We start from the raw sequence: 27,284 nt of genomic DNA on the forward strand, positions 1-27,284 counted from the left end.
TCGCAACGGTGGCACAAAGTCGTAACCGTTCCCGAAAATAACGCGAATTGCGTCCGGACCGGGTTCGTTGGCGTTTCGGACTCGATAAAACGGTAACTAACACTAAACTTACCTTGCGAAGGCTTGATTCCGCTGTCTGATTTCTCTTTCCAGGTACCTGGAGCGCCTTGGATCCGCAACCGGGATGGCGGCGGCGTACGGCTGGAACGGAGGTACGGGTCGTGCGGCGAAGGAAACCTCCTTCACAGGTACCAGGACTCGAACGCAGGAAATTGAATATTCTGGTGCATCACCCACGTATTCCCGAGCGAGACGACGAATAAACTCTCTCCTCCCCGCGCGTCGTGTACGCTTTGTCGGAGGTGCAAGGCTCGTCGAGAATACTTGAACTTCGGTCGAGTACGGCGCGGCTAAGCGTTGGTTCGCTCTAGCTTACCGGGATCAACCTGGGCGCAAGATATTCTGTATACGGTAGAAGTGAGGATGGAGCAACTAAGCGCTGGTTCGCTCTAGTCGTCGAGCCTCAAGACTATCGCAGATGAGATATAGAAATAGAATAATCGCGAGCGTACCCGTGGAGTAGAATTAAGGAATTGTATTTGGACTCGAATAAAGATACTTTGAATCTGGTAAAAATAAACTATATTCTATGATTTCACTATACTAAATACACTTGACTAAGTTCTAAGTTACTGACTAGCGATTACAATGAGAATTAGAAATAGTATAAAGTATCGAATGGACTCCGCTATGGGAGTATGGATAGAGACGAATGCATTAGAGCTAATTGCTCGTTGCGAATGAGCCTATTGCTCGGATCGGAAGTGCATCGTTCGGATGCTGGATTAGAACTCCTCGGTTCGGAGATGAGGTACGAACTCTCCAGTTCGGAGATGAGATTGGAACTCCTCCGTTCGGAGGCGAGATTGGAACTCCTCCGTTCGGAGGCGAGATTGGAACTCTCCGGTTCGGAGATGAGACGCGAACTGACTCTCGGATCTCGCGTCCGCGACCTCCTCGGGTCGCGCGGCGCGCGAGTCGCTGGGCCCTCGCGGTGGGGCGGACGGTCGGAGTAGGGCGGCCGCTCGGCCCTCGTGGTGGGGCGGCCGTTCGGAGTGGGGCGCGGCCCGCGTTAAGCGTGAGCCGCGAGCGTCGAGTGTGCGCGCGAGTGCACGGAACATAGCCGTGCATGAATGAAATATATACATATATTCACTTAAATCTAGGTGTGTGTTGGTGTGTATGTACATAGGTGAGTAGTGTCCTTATTCTAATCCCACATGTACGAGAAGTACGTATAGGGCTTCGTGATCGCTGGGGATTCGACCCAGTATGTGTCGGAGAGCTCCTCGCCCTCGTAATACGGGGTGAAGTCCTCCCCCTCGTGTGTGGAGATCGCGCGTGGGCGCGGCATGCTGCATCCCTCTTCCCTCTCGTACCTTTGTCTCCTTCTGTAGGGACGGCGAGTCGGCGGGTGGCCCGTGTGCAGGGGCTCCGGATACGGATGCTGGGGATGATGAGGTGGACGCCGGAGGGTGGCAGGCGGTACGCCTGACGTTACAGGATATAATATTCATTGCGAAGTGTTATGCATTCCTCGTCTACGATTCAAATGAATGTAAATGCGACACTTCCTTGCAAGGAAATAGCGTTTGCAGATGTCTGCGTATCGTAGCAATAGATTTCTAATGCTTCTTAAAACGCGATATCGCATCTCATTTCAATGTTTCATGGTAAGATTTAATATGATTTGCGAAGTGTCATGTATTCCTTGCCTACACTTCAAATGAATGTAAATGCGACACTTCCTTGCAAAGAAATAGCGTTTGCAGTTGTCTACGTATCGTAGCAATAGATTTCTAATGCTTCTTAAAACGCGATGTCGCATCTCATTTCTATGTTTCATGGTAAGATATAATATGATTTGCGAAGTGACTTGTATTCCTCGTCTACACTTCAAATGAATGTAAATCCGACACTTCCTAGCAAGGAAATAGCGTTTGCAGATGTCTACGTATCGTAGCAATAGATTTCTAATGCTTCTTAAAACGCGATATCGCATTTCATTTCTATGTTTCATGGTAAGATATAATATGATTTGCGAAGTGACTTGTATTCCTCGTCTACACTTCAAATAAATGTAAAAGCGACACTTCCTTGCTAGGAAATAGCGTCTGCAGATGTCTAGGTATCGTAGCAATAGAGTTCAAATGCTTCTTAAAACGAGATATTGCATCTCATTTCTATGTTTCATGATAAGATATAATATTCATTGCGAAGTGTTATGCAGTCCTCGTCTACGATTCAAATGAAAGTAAATGCGACACTTCCTTGCAAGGAAATAGCGTTTGCAGATGTCTACGTATCGTAGCAATAGAGTTCTAATGCTTCTTAAAACGCGATATCGCATCTCATTTCTATGTTTCATGGTAAGATGTAATATGATTTGCGAAGTGTTATGTATTCCTCGCCTACACTTCAAATGAATGTAAATGCGACACTTCCTTGCAAAGAAATAGCGTTTGCAGTTGTCTACGTATCGTAGCAATAGATTTCTAATGCTTCTTAAAACGCGATGTCGCATCACATTTCTATGTTTCATGGTAAGATATAATATGATTTGCGAAGTGACTTGTATTCCTCGTCTACACTTCAAATGAATGTAAATCCGACACTTCCTAGCAAGGAAATAGCGTTTGCAGATGTCTACGTATCGTAGCAATAGATATCTAATGCTTCTTAAAACGCGATATCGCATTTCATTTCTATGTTTCATGGTAAGATATAATATGATTTGCGAAGTGACTTGTATTCCTCGTCTACACTTCAAGTAAATGTAAAAGCGACACTTCCTTGCTAGGAAATAGCGTCTGCAGATGTCTAGGTATCGTAGCAATAGAGTTCAAATGCTTCTTAAAACGAGATATTGCATCTCATTTCTATGTTTCATGATAAGATATAATATTCATTGCGAAGTGTTATGCAGTCCTCGTCTACGATTCAAATGAAAGTAAATGCGACACTTCCTTGCAAAGAAATAGCGTTTGCAGTTGTCTACGTATCGTAGCAATAGATTTCTAATGCTTCTTAAAACGCGATGTCGCATCACATTTCTATGTTTCATGGTAAGATATAATATGATTTGCGAAGTGTTATGTGTTCCTCGTCTACACTTCATATGAATGTAAATGCGACACTTCCTTGCAAGGAAATAGCGTTTGCAGATGTCTACCTATCGTAGCAATAGAGTTCTAATGCTTCTTAAAACGCGATATCGCATCTCATTTCTATGTTTCATGGTAAGATGTAATATGTTTTGCGAAGTGTTATGTATTCCTCGCCTACACTTCAAATGAATGTAAATGCGACACTTCCTTGCAAAGAAATAGCGTTTGCAGTTGTCTACGTATCGTAGCAATAGATTTCTAATGCTTCTTAAAACGCGATGTCGCATCTCATTTTTATGTTTCATGGTAAGATATAATATGATTTGCGAAGTGTCATGTATTCCTCGTCTACACTTCAAATGATTGTGAATGCGATACTTCCTCGCTAGTAAATAGCGTTTGCAGATGTCTACGTATCGTAGCAATAGCTCTCTAATGCTTCTTAAAACGCGATATCGCATCTCATTTCTATGTGTCATGGTAAGATATAATATTCATTGCGAAGCGTTATGCATTCCTCGTCTACGATTCAAATGAATGTAAATACGACACTTCCTTGCAAGGAAATAGCGTTTGCAGATGTCTACGTATCGTAGCAATAGAGTTCTTATGATTCTTAAAACGAGATATTCCATCTCATATCTATGTTTCATGTTAGGATATAATATTCATTGCGAAGTGTTATGCATTCCTCGTCTACGATTCAAATGAATGTAAATGCGACACTTCCTTGCAAGGAAATAGCGTTTGCAGATGTCTGCGTATCGTAGCAATAGATTTCTAATGCTTCTTAAAACGCGATATCGCATCTCATTTCTATGTTTCATGGTAAGATATAATATGATTTGCGAAGTGTTATGTGTTCCTCGTCTACACTTCATATGAATGTAAATGCGACACTTCCTTGCAAGGAAATAGCGTTTGCAGATGTCTACCTATCGTAGCAATAGAGTTCTAATGCTTCTTAAAACGCGATATCGCATCTCATTTCTATGTTTCATGGTAAGATGTAATATGATTTGCGAAGTGTTATGTATTCCTCGCCTACACTTCAAATGAATGTAAATGCGACACTTCCTTGCAAAGAAATAGCGTTTGCAGTTGTCTACGTATCGTAGCAATAGATTTCTAATGCTTCTTAAAACGCGATGTCGCATCTCATTTCTATGTTTCATGGTAAGATATAATATGATTTGCGAAGTGACTTGTATTCCTCGTCTACACTTCAAATGAATGTAAATCCGACACTTCCTAGCAAGGAAATAGCGTTTGCAGATGTCTACGTATCGTAGCAATAGATTTCTAATGCTTCTTAAAACGCGATATCGCATTTCATTTCTATGTTTCATGGTAAGATATAATATGATTTGCGAAGTGACTTGTATTCCTCGTCTACACTTCAAATAAATGTAAAAGCGACACTTCCTTGCTAGGAAATAGCGTCTGCAGATGTCTAGGTATCGTAGCAATAGAGTTCAAATGCTTCTTAAAACGAGATATTGCATCTCATTTCTATGTTTCATGATAAGATATAATATTCATTGCGAAGTGTTATGCAGTCCTCGTCTACGATTCAAATGAAAGTAAATGCGACACTTCCTTGCAAGGAAATAGCGTTTGCAGATGTCTACGTATCGTAGCAATAGAGTTCTAATGCTTCTTAAAACGCGATATCGCATCTCATTTCTATGTTTCATGGTAAGATATAATATGATTTGCGAAGTGTTATGCATTCCTCGTCTACGATTCAAATGAATGTAAATGCGACACTTCCTTGCAAGGAAATAGCGTTTGCAGATGTCTAGGTATCGTAGCGATAGAGTTCTAATGCTTCTTAAAACGCGATATCGCATCTCATTTCCATGTTTCATGGTAAGATATAATGTGATTTGCGAAGTGTTATGTATTCCTCGTCTACACTTCATATGAATGTAAATGCGACACTTCCTTGCAAGGAAATAGCGTTTGCAGATGTCTACGTATCGTAGCAATAGAGTTCAAATGCTTCTTAAAACGAGATATTGCATCTCATTTCTATGTTTCATGATAAGATATAATATTCATTGCGAAGTGTTATGCAGTCCTCGTCTACGATTCAAATGAAAGTAAATACGACACTTCCTTGCAAGGAAATAGCGTTTGCAGATGTCTACGTATCGTAGCAGTAGAGTTCTTATGATTCTTAAAACGCGATATCGCATCTCATTTCTATGTTTCATGGTAAGATATAATATGATTTGCGATGTGTCATGTATTCCTCGTCTACACTTCAAATGAATGTGAATGCCACACTTGCTCGCTGGGAAATAGCGTTTGCAGATGTCTACGTATCGTAGCAATAGATTTCTAATGCTTCTTAAAACGCGATATCGCATTTCATTTCTATGTTTCATGGTAAGATATAATATGATTTGCGAAGTGACTTGTATTCCTCGTCTACACTTCAAGTAAATGTAAAAGCGACACTTCCTTGCTAGGAAATAGCGTCTGCAGATGTCTAGGTATCGTAGCAATAGAGTTCAAATGCTTCTTAAAACGAGATATTGCATCTCATTTCTATGTTTCATGATAAGATATAATATTCATTGCGAAGTGTTATGCAGTCCTCGTCTACGATTCAAATGAAAGTAAATGCGACACTTCCTTGCAAGGAAATAGCGTTTGCAGATGTCTACGTATCGTAGTAATAGAGTTCTTATGATTCTTAAAACGCGATATCGCATCTCATTTCTATGTTTCATGGTAAGATATAATATTCATTGCGAAGTGTTATACATTCCTCGTCTACGATTCAAATGAACGTAAATGCGACACTTCCTTACAAGGAAATAGCGTTTGCAGATGTCTACGTATCGTAGCAATAGAGTTCTTATGATTCTTAAAACGCGATATCGCATCTCATTTCTATGTTTTATGGTAAGATATAATATGATTTGCGAAGTGTTATGTATTCCTCGTCTACACTTCAAATGAATGTAAATGCGACACTTCCTTGCTAGGAAATAGCGTCTGCAGATGTCTAGGTATCGTAGCGATAGAGTTCTAATGCTTCTTAAAACGCGATATCGCATCTCATTTCTATGTTTCATGGTAAGATATAATATGATTTGCGAAGTGACTTGTATTCCTCGTCTACACTTCAAATGAATGTAAATGCGACACTTCCTTGCTAGGATATAGCGTCTGCAGATGTCTAGGTATCGTAGCAATAGAGTTCAAATGTTTCTTAAAACGAGATATTGCATCTCATTTCTATGTTTCATGATAAGATATAATATTCATTGCGAAGTGTTATGCAGTCCTCGTCTACACTTCAAATGAATGTGAATACGACACTTCCTCGCAAGGAAATGGCGCATGCAGATGTCTACGTATCGTAGCAATAGTGTTCAAGTGCTTCATAAAACGAGATATTGCATCTCATTTCTATGTTTCATGATAAGATATAATATTCAGTGCGAAGTGTTATGCAGTCCTCGTCTACGATTCAAATGAAAGTAAATGCGACACTTCCTTGCAAGGAAATAGCGTTTGCAGATGTCTCCGTATCGTAGCAATAGAGTTCTTATGATTCTTAAAACGCGATATCGCATCTCATTTCTATGTTTCATGGTAAGATATAATATGATTTGCGAAGTGTTATGTATTCCTCGTCTACACTTCAAATGAATGTAAATGCGACACTTCCTTGCTAGGAAATAGCGTCTGCAGATGTCTAGGTATCGTAGCGATAGAATTCTAATGCTTCTTAAAACGCGATATCGCATCTCATTTCTATGTTTCATGGTAAGATATAATATGATTTGCGAAGTGTTATGCATTCCTCGTCTACGATTCAAATGAACGTAAATGCGACACTTCCTTGCAAGGAAATAGCGTTTGCAGATGTCTACGTATCGAAGCAATAGAGTTCAAATGCTTCTTAAAACGAGATATTGCATCTGATATCTATGTTTCATGTTAGGATATAATATTCATTGCGAAGTGTTATGCATTCCTCGTCTACGATTCAAATGAATGTAAATGCGACACTTCCTTGCAAGGAAATAGCGTTTGCAGATGTCTGCGTATCGTAGCAATAGATTTCTAATGCTTCTTAAAACGCGATATCGCATCTCATTTCTATGTTTCATGGTAAGATATAATATGATTTGCGAAGTGTTATGTGTTCCTCGTCTACACTTCATATGAATGTAAATGCGACACTTCCTTGCAAGGAAATAGCGTTTGCAGATGTCTACCTATCGTAGCAATAGAGTTCTAATGCTTCTTAAAACGCGATATCGCATCTCATTTCTATGTTTCATGGTAAGATGTAATATGATTTGCGAAGTGTTATGTATTTCTCGCCTACACTTCAAATGAATGTAAATGCGACACTTCCTTGCAAAGAAATAGCGTTTGCAGTTGTCTACGTATCGTAGCAATAGATTTCTAATGCTTCTTAAAACGCGATGTCGCATCTCATTTCTATGTTTCATGGTAAGATATAATATGATTTGCGAAGTGACTTGTATTCCTCGTCTACACTTCAAATGAATGTAAATCCGACACTTCCTAGCAAGGAAATAGCGTTTGCAGATGTCTACGTATCGTGGCAATAGATTTCTAATGCTTCTTAAAACGCGATATCGCATTTCATTTCTATGTTTCATGGTAAGATATAATATGATTTGCGAAGTGACTTGTATTCCTCGTCTACACTTCAAATAAATGTAAAAGCGACACTTCCTTGCTAGGAAGTAGCGTCTGCAGATGTCTAGGTATCGTAGCAATAGAGTTCAAATGCTTCTTAAAACGAGATATTGCATCTCATTTCTATGTTTCATGATAAGATATAATATTCATTGCGAAGTGTTATGCAGTCCTCGTCTACGATTCAAATGAAAGTAAATGCGACACTTCCTTGCAAGGAAATAGCGTTTGCAGATGTCTACGTATCGTAGCAATAGATTTCTAATGCTTCTTAAAACGCGATATCGCATCTCATTTCTATGTTTCATGGTAAGATATAATATGATTTGCGAAGTGTTATGCATTCCTCGTCTACGATTCAAATGAATGTAAATGCGACACTTCCTTGCAAGGAAATAGCGTTTGCAGATGTCTAGGTATCGTAGCGATAGTGTTCTAATGCTTCTTAAAACGCGATATCGCATCTCATTTCCATGTTTCATGGTAAGATATAATGTGATTTGCGAAGTGTTATGTATTCCTCGTCTACACTTCATATGAATGTAAATGCGACACTTCCTTGCAAGGAAATAGCGTTTGCAGATGTCTACGTATCGTAGCAATAGATTTCTAATGCTTCTTAAAACGCGATATCGCATCTCATTTCTATGTTTCATGGTAAGATGTAATATGATTTGCGAAGTGTTATGTATTCCTCGTCTACACTTCAAATGAATGTAAATGTGACACTTCCTTGCAAAGAAATAGCGTTTGCAGTTGTCTACGTATCGTTGCAATAGATTTCTAATGCTTCTTAAAACGCGATGTCGCATCTCATTTCTATGTTTCATGGTAAGATATAATATGATTTGCGAAGTGTCTTGTATTCCTCGTCTACACTTCAAATGAATGTAAATGCGACACTTCCTAGCAAGGAAATAGCGTTTGCAGATGTCTGCGTATCGTAGCAATAGATTTCTAATGCTTCTTAAAACGCGATATCGCATCTCATTTCTATGTTTCATGGTAAGATATAATACTCATTGCGAAGTGTTATGCAGTCCTCGTCTACGATTCAAATGAAAGTAAATGCGACACTTCCTTGCAAGGAAATAGCGTTTGCAGATGTTTCCGTATCGTAGCAATAGAGTTCTTATGATTCTTAAAACGCGATATCGCATCTCATTTCTATGTTTCATGGTAAGATATAATATGATTTGCGATGTGTTATGTATTCTTCGTCTACACTTCAAATGAATGTAAATGCGACACTTCCTTGCAAAGAAATAGCGTTTGCAGTTGTCTACGTATCGAAGCAATAGAGTTCATATGCTGCTTAAAACGAGATATTGCATCTCATATCTATGTTTCATGATAAGATATAATATAATTTTGCGAAGTGTCATGTATTCCTCGTCTACACTTCAAATGAATGTGAATGCGATACTTCCTCGCTAGGAAATAGCGTTTGCAGATGTCTACGTATCGAAGCAATAGAGTTCAAATGCTTCTTAAAACGAGATATTGCATCTCATACCTATGTTTCATGATAGGATATAATATTCATTGCGAAGTGTTATGCATTCCTCGTCTACGATTCAAATGAATGTAAATGCGACACTTCCTTGCAAGGAAATAGCGTTTGCAGATGTCTGCGTATCGTAGCAATAGAGTTCTTATGATTCTTAAAACGCGATATCGCATCTCATTTCTATGTTTCATTGTAAGATATAATATGATTTGCGAAGTGACTTGTATTCCTCGTCTACACTTCAAATAAATGTAAAAGCGACACTTCCTTGCTAGGAAATAGCGTCTGCAAATGTCTAGGTATCGTAGCAATAGAGTTCAAATGCTTCTTAAAACGAGATATTGCATCTCATTTCTATGTTTCATGATAAGATATAATATTCATTGCGAAGTGCTATGCAGTCCTCGTCTACGATTCAAATGAAAGTAAATGCGACACTTCCTTGCAAGGAAATAGCGTTTGCAGATGTCTACGTATCGTAGCAATAGAGTTCTAATGCTTCTTAAAACGCAATATCGCATCTCATTTCTATGTTTCATGGTAAGATATAATATGATTTGCGAAGTGTTATGCATTCCTCGTCTACGATTCAAATGAATGTAAATGCGACACTTCCTTGCAAGGAAATAGCGTTTGCAGATGTCTAGGTATCGTAGCGATAGAGTTCTTATGATTCTTAAAACGCGATATCGCATCTCATTTCTATGTTTCATGGTAAGATATAATATGATTTGCGAAGTGTTATGCATTCCTCGTCTACGATTCAAATGAATGTAAATGCGACACTTCCTTGCAAGGAAATAGCGTTTGCAGATGTCTAGGTATCGTAGCGATAGAGTTCTAATGCTTCTTAAAACGCGATATCGCATCTCATTTCCATGTTTCATGGTAAGATATTATGTGATTTGCGAAGTGTTATGTATTCCTCGTCTACACTTCATATGAATGTAAATGCGACACTTCCTTGCAAGGAAATAGCGTTTGCAGATGTCTACGTATCGTAGCAATAGCTCTCTAATGCTTCTTAAAACGTGATATCGCATCTCATTTCTATGTGTCATGGTAAGATATAATATTCATTGCGAAGCGTTATGCATTCCTCGTCTACGATTCAAATGAATGTAAATGCGACACTTCCTTGCAAGGAAATAGTGTTTGCAGATGTCTACGTATCGTAGCAATAGAGTTCTTATGATTCTTAAAACGCGATATCGCATCTCATTTCTATGTTTCATGGTAAGATATAATATGATTTGCGATGTGTCATGTATTCCTCGTCTACACTTCAAATGAATGTGAATGCGACACTTCCTCGCTAGGAAATAGCGTTTGCAGATGTCTACGTATCGTAGCAATAGAGTTCTTATGATTCTTAAAACGCGATATCGCATCTCATTTCTATGTTTCATGGTAAGATATAATATGATTTGCGATGTGTTATGTATTCTTCGTCTACACTTCATATGAATGTAAATGCGACACTTCCTTGCAAGGAAATAGCGTTTGCAGATGTCTACCTATCGTAGCAATAGATTTCTAATGCTTCTTAAAACGCGATATCGCATCTCATTTCTATGTTTCATGGTAAGATGTAATATGATTTGCGAAGTGTTACGTATTCCTCGCCTACACTTCAAATGAATGTAAATGCGACACTTCCTTGCAATGAAATAGCGTTTGCAGTTGTCTACGTATCGTAGCAATAGATTTCTAATGCTTCTTAAAACGCGATGTCGCATCTCATTTCTATGTTTCATGGTAAGATATAATATGATTTGCGAAGTGACTTGTATTCCTCGTCTACACTTCAAATGAATGTAAATCCGACACTTCCTAGCAAGGAAATAGCGTTTGCAGATGTCTACGTATCGTAGCAATAGATTTCTAATGCTTCTTAAGACGCGATATCGCATTTCATTTCTATGTTTCATGGTAAGATATAATATGATTTGCGAAGTGACTTGTATTCCTCGTCTACACTTCAAATAAATGTAAAAGCGACACTTCCTTGCTAGGAAATAGCGTCTGCAGATGTCTAGGTATCGTAGCAATAGAGTTCAAATGCTTCTTAAAACGAGATATTGCATCTCATTTCTATGTTTCATGGTAAGATGTAATATGATTTGCGAAGTGTTATGTATTCCTCGTCTACACTTCAAATGAATGTAAATGCGACACTTCCTTGCTAGGAAATAGCGTCTGCAGATGTCTAGGTATCGTAGCGATAGAGTTCTAATGCTTCTTAAAACGCGATATCGCATCTCATTTCTATGTTTCATGGTAAGATATAATATGATTTGCGAAGTGTTATGCATTTCTCGTCTACGATTCAAATGAACATAAATGCGACACTTCCTTGCAAGGAAATAGCGTTTGCAGATGTCTACGTATCGAAGCAATAGAGTTCAAATGCTTCTTAAAACGAGATATTGCATCTCATATCTATGTTTCATGATAGGATATAATATTCATTGCGAAGTGTTATGCATTCCTCGTCTACGATTCAAATGAATGTAAATGCGACACTTCCTTGCAAGGAAATAGCGTTTGCAGATGTCTGCGTATCGTAGCAATAGAGTTCTTATGATTCTTAAAACGCGATATCGCATCTCATTTCTATGTTTCATTGTAAGATATAATATGATTTGCGAAATGACTTGTATTCCTCGTCTACACTTCAAATAAATGTAAAAGCGACACTTCCTTGCTAGGAAATAGCGTCTGCAGATGTCTAGGTATCGTAGCAATAGAGTTCAAATGCTTCTTAAAACGAGATATTGCATCTCATTTCTATGTTTCATGATAAGATATAATATTCATTGCGAAGTGCTATGCAGTCCTCGTCTACGATTCAAATGAAAGTAAATGCGACACTTCCTTGCAAGGAAATAGCGTTTGCAGATGTCTACGTATCGTAGCAATAGAGTTCTTATGATTCTTAAAACGCGATATCGCATCTCATTTCTATGTTTCATGGTAAGATATAATATGATTTGCGAAGTGTTATGTATTCCTCGTCTACACTTCAAATGAATGTAAATGCGACACTTCCTTGCAAAGAAATAGCGTTTGCAGTTGTCTACGTATCGAAGCAATAGAGTTCATATGCTGCTTAAAACGAGATATTGCATCTCATATCTATGTTTCATGATAAGATATAATATAATTTTGCGAAGTGTCATGTATTCCTCGTCTACACTTCAAATGAATGTGAATGCGATACTTCCTCGCTAGGAAATAGCGTTTGCAGATGTCTACGTATCGTAGCAATAGAGTTCTAATGCTTCTTAAAACGCGATATCGCATCTCATTTCTATGTTTCATGGTAAGATATAATATGATTTGCGAAGTGTTATGCATTCCTCGTCTACGATTCAAATGAATGTAAATGCGACACTTCCTTGCAAGGAAATAGCGTTTGCAGATGTCTGGGTATCGTAGCGATAGAGTTCTAATGCTTCTTAAAACGCGATATCGCATCTCATTTCCATGTTTCATGGTAAGATATTATGTGATTTGCGAGGTGTTATGTATTCCTCGTCTACACTTCATATGAATGTAAATGCGACACTTCCTTGCAAGGAAATAGCGTTTGCAGATGTCTACGTATCGTAGCAATAGAGTTCAAATGCTTCTTAAAACGAGATATTGCATCTCATTTCTATGTTTCATGATAAGATATAATATTCATTGCGAAGTGTTATGCAGTCCTCGTCTACGATTCAAATGAAAGTAAATACGACACTTCCTTGCAAGGAAATAGCGTTTGCAGATGTCTACGTATCGTAGCAGTAGAGTTCTTATGATTCTTAAAACGCGATATCGCATCTCATGTCTATGTTTCATGGTAAGATATAATATGATTTGCGATGTGTTATGTATTCTTCGTCTACACTTCAAATGAATGTAAATGCGACACTTCCTTGCAAAGAAATAGCGTTTGCAGTTGTCTACGTATCGAAGCAATAGAGTTCAAATGCTGCTTAAAACGAGATATTGCATCTCATATCTATGTTTCATGATAAGATATAATATAATTTTGCGAAGTGTCATGTATTCCTCGTGTACACTTCAAATGAATGTGAATGCGATACTTCCTCGCTAGGAAATAGCGTTTGCAGATGTCTACGTATCGTAGCAATAGAGTTCTAATGCTTCTTAAAACGCGATATCGCATCTCATTTCTATGTTTCATGGTAAGATATAATATGATTTGCGAAGTGTCATGTATTCCTCGTCTACACTTCAAATGATTGTGAATGCGATACTTCCTCGCTAGTAAATAGCGTTTGCAGATGTCTACGTATCGTAGCAATAGCTCTCTAATGCTTCTTAAAACGCGATATCGCATCTCATTTCTATGTGTCATGGTAAGATATAATATTCATTGCGAAGCGTTATGCATTCCTCGTCTACGATTCAAATGAATGTAAATGCGACACTTCCTTGCAAGGAAATAGTGTTTGCAGATGTCTACGTATCGTAGCAATAGAGTTCTTATGATTCTTAAAACGCGATATCGCATCTCATTTCTATGTTTCATGGTAAGATATAATATGATTTGCGATGTGTCATGTATTCCTCGTCTACACTTCAAATGAATGTGAATGCGACACTTCCTCGCTAGGAAATAGCGTTTGCAGATGTCTACGTATCGTAGCAATAGAGTTCTTATGATTCTTAAAACGCGATATCGCATCTCATTTCTATGTTTCATGGTAAGATATAATATGATTTGCGATGTGTCATGTGTCACGTCCCGAGGTGCGGTTGCGCTCGCAACGGTGGCACAAAGTCGTAACCGTTCCCGAAAATAACGCGAATTGCGTCCGGACCGGGTTCGTTGGCGTTTCGGACTCGATAAAACGGTAACTAACACTAAACTTACCTTGCGAAGGCTTGATTCCGCTGTCTGATTTCTCTTTCCAGGTACCTGGAACGCCTTGGATCCGCAACCGGGATGGCGGCGGCGTACGGCTGGAACGGAGGTACGTCTACGGGAATAAGCGTCCAGGCGGGTTGACTCCGGCCGGCAGGTATCGGCGTTTGGCCCTGACGATTGGCGACTCGTACGGGTCGTGCGGCGAAGGAAACCTCCTTCACAGGAACCAGGACTCGAACGTAGGAAATTGAATATTCTGGTGCATCACCCACGTATTCCCGAGCGAGACGACGAATAAACTCTCTCCTCCCCGCGCGTCGTGTACGCTTTGTCGGAGGTGCAAGGCTCGTCGAGAATACTTGAACTTCGGTCGAGTACGGCGCGGCTAAGCGTTGGTTCGCTCTAGCTTACCGGGATCAACCTGGGCGCAAGATATTCTGTATACGGTAGAAGTGAGGATGGAGCAACTAAGCGCTGGTTCGCTCTAGTCGTCGAGCCTCAAGACTATCGCAGATGAGATATAGAAATAGAATAATCGCGAGCGTACCCGTGGAGTAGAATTAAGGAATTGTATTTGGACTCGAATAAAGATACTTTGAATCTGGTAAAAATAAACTATATTCTATGATTTCACTATACTAAATACACTTGACTAAGTTCTAAGTTACTGACTAGCGATTACAATGAGAATTAGAAATAGTATAAAGTATCGAATGGACTCCGCTATGGGAGTATGGATAGAGACGAATGCATTAGAGCTAATTGCTCGTTGCGAATGAGCCTATTGCTCGGATCGGAAGTGCATCGTTCGGATGCTGGATTAGAACTCCTCGGTTCGGAGATGAGGTACGAACTCTCCAGTTCGGAGATGAGATTGGAACTCCTCCGTTCGGAGGCGAGATTGGAACTCCTCCGTTCGGAGGCGAGATTGGAACTCTCCGGTTCGGAGATGAGACGCGAACTGCCTCTCGGATCTCGCGTCCGCGACCTCCTCGGGTCGCGCGGCGCGCGAGTCGCTGGGCCCTCGCGGTGGGGCGGACGGTCGGAGTAGGGCGGCCGCTCGGCCCTCGTGGTGGGGCGGCCGTTCGGAGTGGGGCGCGGCCCGCGTTAAGCGTGAGCCGCGAGCGTCGAGTGTGCGCGCGAGTGCACGGAACATAACCGTGCATGAATAAAATATATACATATATTTACTTAAATCTAGGTGTGTGTTGGTGTGTATGTACATGTATGAGTAGTGTGCTTATTCTAATCCCACATGTACGAGAAGTACGTATAGGGCTTCGTGATCGCTGGGGATTCGACCCAGTATGTGTCGGAGAGCTCCTCGCCCTCGTAATACGGGGTGAAGTCCTCCCCCTCGTGTGTGGAGATCGCGCGTGGGCGCGGCATGCTGCATCCCTCTTCCCTCTCGTATCTTTGTCTCCTTCTGTAGGGACGGCGAGTCGGCGGGTGGCCCGTGTGCAGGGGCTCCGGATGCGGATGCTGGGGATGATGAGGTGGGCGTCGGAGGGTGGCAGGCGGTACGCCTGACGTTACACCACCCCCCTTGGAAAAAGAATCTCGGCCATGCCGAGATCTCTTGTCTGTTGGGTAGATTTCGGGATGCTGGATCCTTCTCTTGGTCCTGTCGGCTGGATGCTGCGGAATCTGAGGTTTTTCGCCTGGTTGATCCTGGCGATAACGTTTGGAGATTGGACCGTGACTGCGGGCTTCCTTCGGATTGCAGGCACTTTCGTCGCTTTCACTTTCAGCGTTCGTTTGAATGTCACTGCTCTCACTGACTTCATTTTCAGTTTTTCGCACTTTTCTTTCACTAGCATCCACACTCTGCATACTATGCATTCGTTTACAAATTTTGATTTTGTTCGTATGAACAATTTTATGGCGCCCTTTTACATTTAGCTTAACATTACAGTTGCCCAAAATTTCGAGGATACGGTACGGTCCAGAGTATTGTGCCTGGAACTTATGTTTGTTCGGCTCTTTTAAAAGATAGACCCATTGGCCTACCTCGAAGTTTTGGACATTGAGATTTCGGTCATAATAATATTTAGAACGGCGTTTCGCATTGTCTAGATTGGCTTTAGCCAAATCCTGAGATTTCGAGATTTTCTCCTGAAGTTGTATAAGATAGTCGCTATAAGTTTCGTTATCAGAGCTGTCCTGAAAAGGAGTGGCTGACGGCGTCCTAGCTATCCTGCCGAACACTAGTTCGTGTGGGGTGTATAATGTACCCTCGTGCACACTGGTGTTGTATGAAAACATTGCATACGGTAACCAATTCACCCAATCGTTACTCGACTCTATGTAATGCTTCAGATATTCGGCCAGGACGTGGTGAGATCGTTCAACGGACCCGTTTGTCTGTGGATGGAACGCAGTGGACTTGTATTGCTTAATACGGAATTTGATTGCTATGGCTTTAATCAAGCTATTTATAAAGTTCGAACCTTGGTCCGTGAGTATGCCTTTCGGGCATCCGAACTTACAAATGAATTCTTTTATTAGAGCATCGGCAATGTCTACTGCGGTGGTGGTTTTGAGAGGAACTGCGACTGAGTATTTAGTGAGGAGATCTTGGATCGTGAGGATACTTGTATAACCGTCGGAAGTTTCGGGAAGAGGACCCATTACGTCCATTGAAATCTTATCGAATGCCCTGCCAGGGGTGTCGGTTAAAGTGAGAGGCTGTCTGGTCTTTACCCGGACCAGTTTCTCTGTCTGACAACTTTTACATTTGCCAATATATTCTTGTATTTGTGTTTTCATGTTTGGCCAAAAGTATTGTTGTCTGATGCGAGAATAAGTTTTATTAATCCCTTTGTGACCTCCCACAGGGGAGTCGTGGTTTTCTCTTATTATTTTCAGTCGCTCTTCGACCGAAGGGGTTTTAATGAGGCCCTGGCAGACCGTAATCTGGACAGTTGTTTCATAAAACAGGTCCTGAAGGATTTTCTGGATTCGGGACCAGGATACGGAGTCTAGATAGGTTTGTGCGATACTAAATGTTTGTAATTGTAATTCGTTTACAACGTCGCACAAGGATCTGAATGTTTCTATTACGGTCTGGAAATTGATTGATCTGGTGGAATGTTCGATGATTGGAAGCTGGATTTGGAATTCGTTTCCGATTTGTATGACTTTGGCTTTGGTAAGGACGTGATTTTTGTTTAGGAGGAATTTTTCAGTGTTCGCTAGATCTTTGGCGCCCGTGTCATAGGGGTGCCCAGATTGCGTGACGAAGACAACTACATTGTCTCGTCGCGTTGATAATGCGTCACGGCTGAAATTAAATAGGGGTTCGCGTCGGAAAAATTCATTTGGAGCAGGAGTATAGAAGTCGGTGCTGTCGCTGGCGACTTGCGGAGGAGATGCTGTGTTGGTACGGAAAGACGTGCCTGGAGTCGGTAATTCAGGTTCTGATGTTACCGGAGTAGGAGGAGGCGCTAGTGTGGTATACTTTTTACGGGTTTCCGGAGGCACATCGAAGATGTCGTCCTCCGAGTTTTCTGAATACGAGAGCGGAAAAATTTGAGCGGGATTCCGCGACAATGCGTCCGCATTAAGGTTCGTTTTTCCACTTTTATAGACCATCTCGTAGTCAAATTCCGCTAACTTAAGCCTCCACCGTACGAGTCTACTTGACGGGTCCTTGACCGAATTCATCCACACTAACGGTCGATGGTCGGTAACGAGTTTGAATTGATTACCGTATATGTATGGACGAAAGTAATGGACGGCGTAGACAATCGCCAGACACTCCTTCTCGATCGTGGAGTAGTTTTTCTCCGCAGCGTTTAACAGTCGCGACGTGTACGCGATTGGCAAGTCGCGGCCTATTGGTCCTTGACTCAAGATAGCACCAATAGCTTCGGCGGACGCGTCGGTCGTTATCACGAATGGTTGTTTGAAGTTGGGGTACTGCAAGATAGGCGCTTCGCATAGGCAATCTCGGAGTTTGACGAATGAATTCTCTTGCTCGTTACGCCATACAAAGGGCGCGTCTTTTTTTAACAAATTTGTAAGTGGCTTAGCAATATTAGAAAAATTTGCGATGAACCGCCTGTAGTATCCCGCGAGCCCGAGGAATTGTTTGATCTGTTTCGCGTTGCGCGGACGCGGAAAGTTTTTGACAGCGCTAATTTTCGCAGGGTCAGGTTTTACACCGTGCTCACTGATAATATGACCCAAATAGCTTACTTCTCTCCTCAAGAATTCGCACTTATCCGGCTGCAATACTAAATTAGCTTCTTTGAGCCGTTGAGTTAATTTATCGAATTTAAGTCGATGTTCTTGAAGAGAGCTAGCGTAGATAACAATGTCGTCCAAATAGACGAAAATTTCGTTCCCCTGGAGACCGGACAGGACATTGTCCATAAGTCGTTGGAACGTCGCTGGCGCATTTTTTAATCCGAATGGCATTCTTTTAAATTCATAATGCCCGTGAGGCGTCGAAAAAGCGGTTTTGGGAGCATCGGCGGGCTCCATTGGGATCTGATGAAATCCGCTCGCGAGATCGAATGTACTAAAATACTTCGCGCTCCCGAGCTGATCAAGTATCTCGGTAATGCAAGGGAGGGGATAGGCATCGGCGACAGATTTCTCATTGAGTGCGCGGTAGTCGATGACGACGCGCCATTGCTTGTTGCCCAAGGAGTCCGGTTTCTTTGGGACAACCCACAATGGCGAATTATATGGTGATTTTGACGGAGAGATGACACCATTTTGTAAAAATTTGTCGACTTGTCGTCGAATCTCCTCCTTATGAGCTGGTGGGAAACGGTATTGTTTCACATTGACGGGGCGGTCGTCGACGGTTGGAATCTTGTGCGTGGTTGCTGACGTATGTCCTAATTTATCCCCCTCAATGTGAAAAAGCTCCTGCGTGCTTTGAACGAGACGGACGACGTGCTCTCTTTCCTCTGCGTTGAGGTGGTCGAGACGGAGGAGACTAAGAATTCGGTCTAGGCGAGATTTCGAAGGATTGGCGGATTTCGATGTTTGTTTTAACGGCGCCTGTTGTATATTATTTTTAACCGCCTGAGCATAAGAGATCTGTTGAACATTCGCGATTTTGCAACGCGAAGGAGGAGTTTCGATTGTCGAGTATGGTGTCTGACTCGAGAAAGAAATAGAAGTTTTCCCTTTTTGGGATGAGCCGATCGGTACGGCGGATACGTTAGATTTAGTAGATTTAGAAAAAACCGGATACAGCGACGGACTATCCTCCTCGTGGAGGGGAGTCATGATTTGCGCGGGCTCAAGTACGATTTCTGGTAACGCGATTTCGACGGCGCGGTCGGATGAATTAATTATTCGAGTTACCGCTTTGCCCCGAATTACTCTGACGAGAGCGTTTCCGAAAAATATACCCGGCGCAAGATCGATACGGGGAATTATACCTTCCGCGAGGTTCGAATTAACTACGCGGACCTTGATACCGATATTTGATCTCGGCGGAATGGAGATACGGTCTCCTGACTTCGGAGAAGCTGCTTTGTCTTGCGTTCGAAGCTTCGATTTCGTTGCTGCATCGCGTTTCAGCGGAGGCGATGATTTACGCGGCGGGCGCGGCGGCGGAGGGGGAATAGATTCCGTGCGCGGCGCTTGTTTACGTTTCGGCGATAGGAGAGGCTTTATTTTCGAGTCCGGTGACGGTTCCTCGAGTGCTTCGATATCGTCTTCGAAAGGAATTCTCTTACCATTCCATTTGATTATTTTATTTGGAAAAGAGATTTCTGCGTCCATACAGAACCCGGAGCCGAGGATCCCGCTTGGTTTAAGGGGAAAATCATCCTCGACCACATTAAAAGGAACGACGCGACCGAAAATGACAAGATTCACCGTCCCTAAGGTTGCGGTTTTGCCATCGGTTACCCCTGTTATTATTACGATCTCGGACTTATCGATTCGCGCGGATGCTTTTAGAGCCGAACGTTTTATAATATTTATTTCCGCCCCAGTGTCCACCATGAAGCGAGTTGGTGAAATTAGAAGATCGGATTTTAGAATTACGTTTGGCGTGCTAGTTTTTCCGGTTATGTTTATCGCGGCGTTTCGTCGATTTCCGCGTTGGAGTTGTTCGCGGCGAGAGGACGGACTTGGTGCGCGGCCTCGCCACCTGTCTCGCGGCGGGTGCGGAGGCCATTGTCGTTTCCCGAATTTTTATTTACCGCGTTGTTGTACTGCCTTTTTCGGCACTCGCCTATTTCGTGCCCCGGGGTCTTGCAATAGCGACAAAATTTGGGCGCGTCCCTGGCTACGATTTGTCTCGGTTGTTCGTACGCGGGGCCTCGAGTAGGAGGCGGTACGTCCCTGGATCGCAAGTATTCCTGCGGTCGGTACGGCGATGGCGGTCTGAGCCGACACTCGGTCGCGTAATGTCCGATATTATTACATTTTCGGCAAATAACTTCGGCTGGTTTTTCGCGCGATTCTGGTCGCGCGGCACGCGATCTACCTAGTCGGTTGCAATCACGTTCGTGCATTTGGTAAAGCTCTCGCGCTCGAGCGAACGTTTCTCGCAATGTGCCGAATGAATTTATCGTCATTTGCATTCGAATTTCCGGAATGAGACCGTCTTTAAAACATTGTAATGTGAGCGCGTCTACGTCATCGAGCGATTCCGGTGTGTCTCGTCGAGCAAGCCTTTCGCAATCGATTATGGCGGTTCTAAGATCTTTTACTCGACCGATGTAATCTAGAATGTGCTCGTTCGCGCGCATGAATATATTTGCAAGTTCACCCCGATAATGATGAGCTGATTTTACGGAGCAAAATGTGCTGCGAAGAACGTCCGTTAATTCGAGTATTGTGTAACATGGCTCGTCTTCTAGCGCGGCGTAGGCACGACCCTTGAGTTTTCCCTTAAGCAGGCGTGTGAAAGTTCGCTCGCACCCATTAGGGATAAGCTCATAAGCGCGTTTACACGCTCGGGTAAACTGAAGAATGGGAATGTTCTGACCATCGAATGTCGGCACAGCTTCGAGGGCCTGCTTAAGTGATAGCTCGTCGTGTTGCGAACTATTTGTATTGAAATCGGAGCTCGAATTATGTCCGGAAAGCGGATTTCCCCGAGGAATATCTAGAGAAACAGTATCGTCGCGCGTTAAATCAGGCGTTCTGCGAATAGATTCTAATTCACGACGTAGAATTTCTATTTGCTGGAGCAACGCGGCATTACTCGGATCGGTCGCTTTCGTATTTTTCGCGGAAGTATTTTGTTGCGCGGTACTAGGAAGAGGCTCGGCGATAGCGTCTTGGAAATCAAGCGTTCTGCTAGTGCGTTTTTCGCGTTCGGAATCGGCCATCGCGGCGGCTCGCTGTGTCTGCTGGCGCGTTTTTGTCGGAGTCCGGGTTGCCATATCTAGTTTCGCGGTTCCTTTCGGCGGAATTTCCGGAGGAAACGCGTGGCTATCCCACCGCTGTCACCAAAAATAACTTTCGTGTCACGTCCCGAGGTGCGGTTGCGCTCGCAACGGTGGCACAAAGTCGTAACCGTTCCCGAAAATAACGCGAATTGCGTCCGGACCGGGTTCGTTGGCGTTTCGGACTCGATAAAACGGTAACTAACACTAAACTTACCTTGCGAAGGCTTGATTCCGCTGTCTGATTTCTCTTTCCAGGTACCTGGAACGCCTTGGATCCGCAACCGGGATGGCGGCGGCGTACGGCTGGAACGGAGGTACGTCTACGGGAATAAGCGTCCAGGCGGGTTGACTCCGGCCGGCAGGTATCGGCGTTTGGCCCTGACGATTGGCGACTCGTACGGGTCGTGCGGCGAAGGAAACCTCCTTCACAGGAACCAGGACTCGAACGTAGGAAATTGAATATTCTGGTGCATCACCCACGTATTCCCGAGCGAGACGACGAATAAACTCTCTCCTCCCCGCGCGTCGTGTACGCTTTGTCGGAGGTGCAAGGCTCGTCGAGAATACTTGAACTTCGGTCGAGTACGGCGCGGCTAAGCGTTGGTTCGCTCTAGCTTACCGGGATCAACCTGGGCGCAAGATATTCTGTATACGGTAGAAGTGAGGATGGAGCAACTAAGCGCTGGTTCGCTCTAGTCGTCGAGCCTCAAGACTATCGCAGATGAGATATAGAAATAGAATAATCGCGAGCGTACCCGTGGAGTAGAATTAAGGAATTGTATTTGGACTCGAATAAAGATACTTTGAATCTGGTAAAAATAAACTATATTCTATGATTTCACTATACTAAATACACTTGACTAAGTTCTAAGTTACTGACTAGCGATTACAATGAGAATTAGAAATAGTATAAAGTATCGAATGGACTCCGCTATGGGAGTATGGATAGAGACGAATGCATTAGAGCTAATTGCTCGTTGCGAATGAGCCTATTGCTCGGATCGGAAGTGCATCGTTCGGATGCTGGATTAGAACTCCTCGGTTCGGAGATGAGGTACGAACTCTCCAGTTCGGAGATGAGATTGGAACTCCTCCGTTCGGAGGCGAGATTGGAACTCCTCCGTTCGGAGGCGAGATTGGAACTCTCCGGTTCGGAGATGAGACGCGAACTGCCTCTCGGATCTCGCGTCCGCGACCTCCTCGGGTCGCGCGGCGCGCGAGTCGCTGGGCCCTCGCGGTGGGGCGGACGGTCGGAGTAGGGCGGCCGCTCGGCCCTCGTGGTGGGGCGGCCGTTCGGAGTGGGGCGCGGCCCGCGTTAAGCGTGAGCCGCGAGCGTCGAGTGTGCGCGCGAGTGCACGGAACATAACCGTGCATGAATAAAATATATACATATATTTACTTAAATCTAGGTGTGTGTTGGTGTGTATGTACATGTATGAGTAGTGTGCTTATTCTAATCCCACATGTACGAGAAGTACGTATAGGGCTTCGTGATCGCTGGGGATTCGACCCAGTATGTGTCGGAGAGCTCCTCGCCCTCGTAATACGGGGTGAAGTCCTCCCCCTCGTGTGTGGAGATCGCGCGTGGGCGCGGCATGCTGCATCCCTCTTCCCTCTCGTATCTTTGTCTCCTTCTGTAGGGACGGCGAGTCGGCGGGTGGCCCGTGTGCAGGGGCTCCGGATGCGGATGCTGGGGATGATGAGGTGGGCGTCGGAGGGTGGCAGGCGGTACGCCTGACGTTACACATGTATTCCTCGTCTACACTTCAAATGAATGTGAATGCGACACTTCCTCGCTAGGAAATAGCGTTTGCAGATGTCTACGTATCGTAGCAATAGAGTTCTTATGATTCTTAAAACGCGATATCGCATCTCATTTCTATGTTTCATGGTAAGATATAATATGATTAGCCAAGTGTTATGTATTCCTCGTCTACACTTCATATGAATGTAAATGCGACACTTCCTTGCAAGGAAATAGCGTTTGCAGATGTCTACCTATCGTAGCAATAGAGTTCTAATGCTTCTTAAAACGCGATATCGCATCTCATTTCTATGTTTCATGGTAAGATATAATATGATTTGCGAAGTGTTATGCATTCCTCGTCTACGATTCAAATGAATGTAAATGCGACAGTTCCTTGCAAGGAAATAGCGTTTGCAGATGTCTAGGTATCGTAGCGATAGAGTTCTAATGCTTCTTAAAACGCGATATCGCATCTCATTTCCATGTTTCATGGTAAGATATTATGTGATTTGCGAAGTGTTATGTATTCCTCGTCTGCACTTCATATGAATGTAAATGCGACACTTCCTTGCAAGGAAATAGCGTTTACAGATGTCTACGTATCGTAGCAATAGATTTCTTATTATTCATAAAACGCGATATCGCATCTCATTTCTATGTTTTATGGTAAGATATAATATTCATTGCGAAGTGTTATGCAGTCCTCGTCTACGATTCAAATGAAAGTAAATACGACACTTCCTTGCAAGGAAATAGCGTTTGCAGATGTCTACGTATCGTAGCAGTAGAGTTCTTATGATTCTTAAAACGCGATATCGCATCTCCTTTCTATGTATCATGGTAAGATATAATATGATTTGCGATGTGTCATGTATTCCTCGTCTACACTTCAAATGAATGTGAATGCCACACTTGCTCGCTAGGAAATAGCGTTTGCAGATGTCTACGTATCGTAGCAATAGATTTCTAATGCTTCTTAAAACGCGATATCGCATCTCATTTCTATGTTTCATGGTAAGATGTAATATGATTTGCGAAGTGTTATGTATTCCTCGCCTACACTTCAAATGAATGTAAATGCGACACTTCCTTGCAAAGAAATAGCGTTTGCAGTTGTCTACGTATCGTAGCAATAGATTTCTAATGCTTCTTAAAACGCGATGTCGCATCTCATTTCTATGTTTCATGGTAAGATATAATATGATTTGCGAAGTGACTTGTATTCCTCGTCTACACTTCAAATGAATGTAAATCCGACACTTCCTAGCAAGGAAATAGCGTTTGCAGATGTCTACGTATCGTAGCAATAGATTTCTAATGCTTCTTAAAACGCGATATCGCATTTCATTTCTATGTTTCATGGTAAGATATAATATGATTTGCGAAGTGACTTGTATTCCTCGTCTACACTTCAAATAAATGTAAAAGCGACACTTCCTTGCTAGGAAATAGCGTCTGCAGATGTCTAGGTATCGTAGCAATAGAGTTCAAATGCTTCTTAAAACGAGATATTGCATCTCATTTCTATGTTTCATGATAAGATATAATATTCATTGCGAAGTGTTATGCAGTCCTCGTCTACGATTCAAATGGAAGTAAATCCGACACTTCCTTGCAAGGAAATAGCGTTTGCAGATGTCTACGTATCGTAGCAATAGAGTTCTTATGATTCTTAAAACGCGATATCGCATCTCATTTCTATGTTTCATGGTAAGATATAATATGATTTGCGAAGTGTTATGTATTCCTCGTCTACACTTCAAATGAATGTAAATGCGACACTTCCTTGCAAAGAAATAGCGTTTGCAGATGTCTACGTGTCGTAGCAATAGATTTCTAATGCTTCTTAAAACGCGATACCGCATCTCATTTCTATGTTTCATGGTAAGATATAATATGATCTGCGAAGTGTTATGTATTCCTCGTCTACACTTCAAATGAATGTGAATGCCACACTTCCTCGCTAGGAAATAGCGTTTGCAGATGTCTACGTATCGTAGCAATAGATTTCTAATGCTTCTTAAAACGCGATATCGCATCTCATTTCTATGTTTCATGGTAAGATGTAATATGATTTGCGAAGTGTTATGTATTCCTCGTCTACACTTCAAATGAATGTAAATGCGACACTTCCTAGCTAGGAAATAGCGTCTGCAGATGTCTAGGTATCGTAGCGATAGAGTTCTAATGCTTCTTAAAACGCGATATCGCATCTCATTTCTATGTTTCATGGTAAGATATAATATGATTTGCGAAGTGTTATGCATTTCTCGTCTACGATTCAAATGAACGTAAATGCGACACTTCCTTGCAAGGAAATAGCGTTTGCAGATGTCTACGTATCGAAGCAATAGAGTTCAAATGCTTCTTAAAACGAGATATTGCATCTCATATCTATGTTTCATGATAGGATATAATATTCATTGCGAAGTGTTATGCATTCCTCGTCTACGATTCAAATGAATGTAAATGCGACACTTCCTTGCAAGGAAATAGCGTTTGCAGATGTCTGCGTATCGTAGCAACAGAGTTCTTATGATTCTTAAAACGCGATATCGCATCTCATTTCTATGTTTCATTGTAAGATATAATATGATTTGCGAAGTGCCATGTATTCCTCGTCTACACTTCAAATGAATGTAAATGCGACACTTCCTTGCAAGGAAATAGCGTTTGCAAATGTCTATCTAACTTAGCAATAGTGTTCTAATGCTCCTTAAAACGCGATACCGCATCTCATTTCTATGTTTCATGGTAAGATATAGTATGATTTGCGAAGTGTTATGTATTCCTCGTCTACACTTCAAATGAATGTAAATGCAACACTTCCTTGCAAGGAAATAGCGTCTGCAGATGTCTACGTATCGTAGCAATAGTGTTTAAATGCTTCATAAAACGAGATATTGCATCTCATTTCTATGTTTCATGATAAGATATAATATTCAGTGCGAAGTGTTATGCAGTCCTCGTCTACGATTCAAATGAAAGTAAATGCGACACTTCCTTGCAAGGAAATAGCGTTTGCAGATGTCTCCGTATCGTAGCAATAGAGTTCTTATGATTCTTAAAACGCGATATCGCATCTCATTTCTATGTTTCATGGTAAGATATAATATGATTTGCGATGTGTTATGTATTCTTCGTCTACACTTCAAATGAATGTAAATGCGACACTTCCTTGCAAAGAAATAGCGTTTGCAGTTGTCTACGTATCGAAGCAATAGAGTTCAAATGCTGCTTAAAACGAGATATTGCATCTCATATCTATGTTTCATGATAAGATATAATATAATTTTGCGAAGTGTCATGTATTCCTCGTGTACACTTCAAATGAATGTGAATGCGATACTTCCTCGCTAGGAAATAGCGTTTGCAGATGTTTACGTATCGTAGCAATAGAGTTCTAATGCTTCTTAAAACGCGATATCGCATCTCATTTCTATGTTTCATGGTAAGATATAATATGATTTGCGAAGTGTCATGTATTCCTCGTCTACACTTCAAATGATTGTGAATGCGATACTTCCTCGCTAGTAAATAGCGTTTGCAGATGTCTACGTATCGTAGCAATAGCTCTCTAATGCTTCTTAAAACGCGATATCGCATCTCATTTCTATGTGTCATGGTAAGATATAATATTCATTGCGAAGCGTTATGCATTCCTCGTCTACGATTCAAATGAATGTAAATGCGACACTTCCTTGCAAGGAAATAGCATTTGTAGATGTCTACGTATCGTAGCAATAGAGTTCTTATGATTCTTAAAACGCGATATCGCATCTCATTTCTATGTTTCATGGTAAGATATAATATGATTTGCGAAGTGTCATGTATTCCTTGTCTACACTTCAAATGAATGTGAATGCGACACTTCCTCGCTAGGAAATAGCGTTTGCAGATGTCTACGTATCGT

Source organism: Xylocopa sonorina, chromosome 2 (assembly GCF_050948175.1).
Source record: "Xylocopa sonorina isolate GNS202 chromosome 2, iyXylSono1_principal, whole genome shotgun sequence".
Lineage (NCBI taxonomy): Eukaryota > Metazoa > Arthropoda > Insecta > Hymenoptera > Apidae > Xylocopa > Xylocopa sonorina.